Here is a 6,436-nt window from a genome sequence, read left to right on the forward strand (position 1 = left end):
TTAGGACCTTTAGAAAAAGAGCTGCATCGTCAAGGGCAAGATAGTTTTCTCTTGTCCAAGAGTCCTTTCACAGTCTGTAGCTCTTTAAAAAAGGACATACAAAATATCTCGTTGTTTCAGGTGGCACACTAGTTCCTTAAAAAGAACAATTTTGCTGACATGCTTGACCCTATAGTAACATTGTTATCTCTTGTTTGGATGTGACTGGCTGATTTCAGAGCAGCGTTTGAGTGCAGTGCTTTATTCCTGGCTCTGACTGGTCTTGACCAGAGATGGCTGTCCCAGGCTTTGTAGACAGTTTCAATAGTGGGTAACATTTTGAACATCAGTAATCGAACAACCAGTGCTGTTAAACGGACTCTGGCTGTGTTCAGGAAATCCACCAGCTCTCCGAGGTGTTTGTGAAGGCGCTTGGCCGCTGGGTGCCAGTGTTGGGCCGGGTAAGGAGGGAACAGCTCCTTCCCGGGTGCTTGGGCTGTAAGAAAGGCATGCAGCATCTCAGTCTGAGTAACGCTGTGGCTGAAGTCACTTGGGCACACAAGCCAGAACTTCCAGATACGTTCAGGTGTCTTAAAGGGATGTTTAACATTTTCAAAAGTCATCTTAGCTGGACAAGGTTGATTGTATAAATGACTGTAGCTGTATGCTGTCTGTACTGAGCAAATGGCGCACAATGCAATAATTCTAAGAACAGAAAGCCTGTGCCTATTTAAAATAAAAATCAGCAATACTGAATTAAATACCTGCTCTGTTACATCTGTAAAGCTAAATTAAAGCAGCTTAAATTCACCTCTCTTTGATACCAGATTTATGTTGAATTGCTCAAAGCATTTCACAATAGGCTGTTGGGTTTTTATGCAAAATTGTTGAAATCTACTGAATCTAAACTAAATAGTGTTTCAGTTGCAAAGAAAAGCAGGAGAGGGTAACATTCACATGCTTGCCTTTTGGACAGGTCTGTTTGCAATATATAAGGTCTAAACAGTGAAGAGCAACAAACAAGGGGAACGATCTAATTTCTATGTGAACTAATTCAATGTTCTTACAGGATGCCAGACATATAGGAGAGTTGCAATGATTTAACTGAAAAGTTTTGATAAACTTGGCTGCTCTTATATTTAAGGGTATATTTTACATCCAAAATAAATGCCTGTTGACAGATTTTAGTAATTACTGGCTTTAGTTTGATGTGGCTAGTCTTGCCTCTGTAAGTTCTTTCAGTAGAAACACAAGGTAATTAGAATTTTCAGGTGTAATTTGCAGTCTCAGAAGAGATAAAAGAGCAGGTACCTGTTTCGACTCCGTGCCATCCTGTTGGTGCACTTGCACCAATGTGAGATGGCCATTTTGTCTCCTTTTCAGATTTCCCTGCAAAGTACATCTAGCTGAATAACCAGCAGGAAAGGAAGCGGTTTCACAGGCCCATTGGACTGAAAATACCAAGTTTCTTTCACCAAAGAATGTAGCACTGTGTCCACTCCCTTTGTGGATGGGTTTTGCTACCAGTGAGATGGGGAGGATTGTTTCCCACATTTTTAACTTTGCAGTTAGGCCCTGCTCTGATGCCATCACTGCTTGTGCTCTGAGTGAAGAGTTGCAGGAGTGACAGGAGATGTGTGAGTAAAAAGTATTCACAGGCTCTTCAGCTAGAAGTTACTTGCTTATTAGTATTAAAACACCCCAAATATCAGATGTATATTATGGATGAAAGGCTTTTTTTTTTAATAATCCACCATATTCCCTAACTTGGTTTCTGAAGATTATCATCACCTCAGGATGAAAGGTGGGAAGGAGAGCTGCCCAGCTGTCTGCAGCTCTCCTTAGTTCCATGCCTGTACTTCCCAGGTGTAAATCAGCTTAGTATTCATCTAGCACTGTGTCTGCCATATACATTAACAGTTTATGAAGGCATTTTGAGCCTTACTTGGTTACAGAACTGTCTAGGCAGGCTACAGAGGTGCAGCTAGGCAAAACAATTGTAACAATGCCACTTAGACATGTTAGAAGCAAAGGGCTGGGTTTGGCAGATCTGCTTGGACGGGGATTAGACATCTTTAATACAATTTCATGTAAAAGAAAGGAGAGAGAGCAAAAATGTTCATTTTGAAACCTTTTATTAATTTTAAATGTATGTACCTTTCGAGAGAGGGTGCGCTGCAGGATTGGAATGACCTTGGAGTGATCACTGTCAGCTCTGAGGGTGTACAAGGAGAGAGAGCAGGAGCAGGCAGCTCCACTTCACCTGCAGCAGTACCAAGGGCCGCCCTAAGGTGGCAATAGCTGCTTGCTCTCGCAGGTCTCGGCACAATTCCCGCCGGGCGGGTGGAAATAGCCATACACGCTTCCCAGTGTCCCGCTGTAATGCGCTTTGGGATACTGTTTGTTGAGGAGATGGGAGGCTTTATTTTGATCTCAGCCGAATGGCTGTGTACCTTTGCTTGTGTAAAGGACTGTACAAGGTCATAACCAGTCTTAAAATCTAGTTTTGTAAAGCAAAGTCTTCTTCGCTATTTTTGGATGTGTTTTCAGCAATAGTGTTTATGCATCAAATCCATTTTAAGTACTGAAGAGGGGGCCTGTTACTATGGAAAGTGAAAGTGCTTCACAGGACATAAATATTGCATATATCCTTCTAAAAGCTTAGTTCACTATATCAGTCAAGGATAAGTTTAATTTTCTTTTAACTAAAAGCAAGACTTTATTGAGGCTAAATCATAAGATGTTGTTATATAATCCAAATACCAACCTTTCTCACTCTAGGGTGACATTTTTTCTTTTACACTGAGATACGTGTGTAACACTACATATGCCTTGGAGTGATGGGAGCCAGGACCAGGCTGCTGACCAGAGAAAACCATTTAAATGGAAATTAAAAAATACTATATGAAGTACAGTAGTTTGAAGTGGTCCTACTGCATCTTACTCCTTTATATTCTTAAGTATTTATTAACTTCGGGGACAAAGTTGTAATTTTCCACATTTGATAAACCTTTTTTGATACACTGTAATCATACATCCTAGAAAGCTGCTTGAGCAATTTCTTTCTGTATATTTAGCAATCAATTCAGGATTTTACAAACCTAAACTTGGGGAAAGGTGGCAGAAGCAAGTGGGGACTGATTAAAGCAGCATTCACGTGAATCCAAGCAGATAAAAGTAGTTCTGCTTCTCTCCAGTCTAGTTGAAGATAGTTTTTAGGAGTATAAAGTAACTGCTGCCTTATTCAGGGTTCCTTATGGAAAGTCAGGAATCAGCTTTTGAGTAGAAGGAGTTTGGAAATGACAGCTTTCAAATTCCTCTTTTCTCTTTCTTTCAGCCTTTGCTTTTGTTTAGTGTGAATGTCCTTTGCTTTTAGGCCATTTGGGGCAGTCGTAAACCAGACAATAAGGCACATGGGCCTGAAGTTAACTAAGATTTGTCTCCAGATCTCTCTTCTCAAGCCAAATTCCTTCTGAGAAGGGGTTTTGTCTGTATGAGTGCAACAGAGTGAGACCAGTTTTATATTCTTTCAACACTAATATGTAGTTAGTTTAATTGTATGGACCATTTTCTGTGTACTTCCTTTTCCAAGCAATTTCAACAAAGTATTCATAATTACAAAAACATGGTTTAGCAGAAAAAACAAACAAAAAATCCTGAGTATCTTTCCTGTTAAGCTGTTCTTGGCCCCTTTCCTAACAGTTGCTGGCAAAGTTCAACTTCACTGTTCATTTCAGAGGCTCAAGTGGGGGTAGGGATGGACTTCACTGCAGCCTACAATAATTAATATTCTTTGGCACAAGATACAAATTAAAGGGCTACTGGCAAGAGAGTAGTCACGGTACCAGAAATTTAACCAGTCCTTTGTACTTAAGCTCAAAGAACCATAAAAGGAAAGTTAAAAAATAGGATTCCCTTTTGTGCTGAGGAAAAGGAACAAGGTGTTGAAGCTTGTGGTGTTACATAGATAATTCATGGTTGAGGTAAACTGCTATTGACTTTCCTAAGATTTGACTTCTCTGAAGCATAGCTATTTATGTTGCTTAGCTTTCTGCAGCTACACAGGTTTGGTGAACTGCTTGATGGTTCTGCTAGAAGTCACCAATGTGCTGATTCACCTAGGTGCCCAGCCAGGTGTGGCTATGTGACACCCATGGTGCCTGGCCCACTGAGGTGGCTTAGCTGAACAGGATTGCAGCCCCTCTGGACCAATCTGGACCAATGCTCTGTTTAACCAGGCTTTGTGGAACTGGCTGTGATGAGCTTGGCAGTCAGGCTGGGGGGGATGATTGAGCTGGTCATTGCTCTTTCAAGGCTATGCTCCCACCCTGGAGCCCCTGGTTGGCTCAGCTGAGCACCTCCTCCCCATCCTGGGCAGCTGATGGAGGCATAACCAGCTGGAGCTACCTGGCAGGAGAGAGATGCTGTAGAATGCCTTGGAAGTTGGTCCCCTACCAGGAGTCCATATTCAAACATCCCAGTAGGAAACACACTTCTGTTCGTAGCTCGCTTATGCAGCCTCTGCAGAGAACCTCGTCCACTGAGATACCAGAAAGTCAAGAGTCCTGATGTGCCCCCCATGCACAACAAAAACTATGAACTGAGGTGGAGGCTTTTTTCAGGGTTTATGTAAGTGACCGTTCTGGAGAAAGCTGCATTCCAGTGTCACTGCCTTGTGCTTGATTTGAACTTTTCTTGACATGTACCCTGAATGCAGAACAGTTAACACAATCTCCACTTAGTCCCACAGCAAACAAACATTTTGGTGCGGCTGGTATGTGTTTGCTAGTTGCAGACAAGCCGATCTCATTAGAACTGCATTTACAACTTTTGCCAAGCGTTTTGAAACTGGTTGACATGCACAACAGCTGCCTGAGCTGGAATGGCATGCCATTCCCTGCCTTCATCTTATTAGCACAGGGGATGGCTTGATTAATGACAATTAGATGGGATTTTTAAAAATTAAAGATAATTTGTCTTTGGAATGCTATGTGTTTTCATTCTCTGATTTAAAATAAGTCACAAAGTCTAGGGTTTTATGGCTTTTCTCAAAAGCCAAGAGAAGTGCTTACCCTGAGCTAACCTGCACCATTTGAAGTGAAAACATTTTAAAGGGTGATGCAAAGTGTTTTCAGCTGGTACGTAGCTCGATTCCTCCTCGTTTCACCAGGCTCTCAGTGCAGAGCTGTTGAGCTTACAGCCTTGAATAGAGAGACTCTTGATTCAGTGCAGGCTGTTACATCCAAACCACTCAATGAATTTTGTTTGGCTCTACAGCCTTTAAAGTCAGTGGCTGTGGTGCCCTTCACCTCTGTTAAGATACTTCTCTGTCAAAGGGACACTCTCCATCAAACACAGTGAAACACCAAACAGACAAGATGCTCTTCTCTGAAGAGCTGGGAAGTTACAGTGGCCAAAGCAGTATCTATATGCTGGTATTCACATGCCTAATTTGACCCACAAAGTTCCTGACAAACATTTAACAGGAGGTTCTGGTGGTTTAGTTTAAGCCCAGTGCTTAGTTTAAGCCCAGTGTTAGCAGAAAAGCTACACTGATATTCATTCTCTGCACAAACCTAGAGCTCTGAACTCTAATTCATGCTCTCAGATAAATTTAACTACGCTGCCAGAAGTCATCATTGCAATTTAAATTTAAAAAGGACAATGAATCAGACTCCTGAAGTAAGTGAGGTCCTTTTGACTAGTTGCCTCAGATTAAAAATAAAATAAAAAAATAGACTTCTCATAAGAGAATGCACTTGCAGTGTTTTAACTAATATTTTGACCTGCACAGGTGGAGGGTTGTTTTCATGAAAGTTTCCATTCAAAGCCAAAATGCATTTTGGAACCACTCCAAGAATTTAGTTTCTATCAGAGTCTACACAAATCTGCCCTCTTCTTGCACCATTTCCTCCTCACCCTCTTGCCAACAAAAGAACATCCAACAGGCCAAGCTATCCAACAGCAACTAATGGATGGCCCTTGAGTGTCCCATTTGAGATCTCAGTAGTCTTGGCTCTGAACTGGACATTAAAAGTCAGCTGTTTGTTGATTTTAAGTGAATTCCTCCAGTTAGTCTCACTACAGAGAAGGTGAAGTCAGAGATGGTCTGATACATTCAAGATTTATCTTAGGAGCTGTGGGATGAATTCATGAGAGACACAGTTTTCCATCCACATCCCAAAAGCCACGTGCAAGCGCTTGGTCAGCCAGCGTGGCTCCAGCTACAGTGTTGGACTACAGGACTGCTGCCTTGTAAATGCCAATTGTAAGTTTTAATGAGACAAACCAATTAGATGGCTTGACAGACCATCACAACAGTGACGCAACCGCGCTCAGCCCCCATTACAGGAGCAGCAGAATTTCAAAGAACTGCTATTAAAGAAAAGTCACAGAACAGCTCGCACACAGCCCTGCAAACAACAACATCACCCACAGGCTGTGGAGCAAGGGGAAG

The sequence above is a fragment of the Agelaius phoeniceus genome, chromosome 3 (assembly GCF_051311805.1).
Source record: "Agelaius phoeniceus isolate bAgePho1 chromosome 3, bAgePho1.hap1, whole genome shotgun sequence".
Taxonomy (NCBI): Eukaryota; Metazoa; Chordata; class Aves; order Passeriformes; family Icteridae; genus Agelaius; species Agelaius phoeniceus.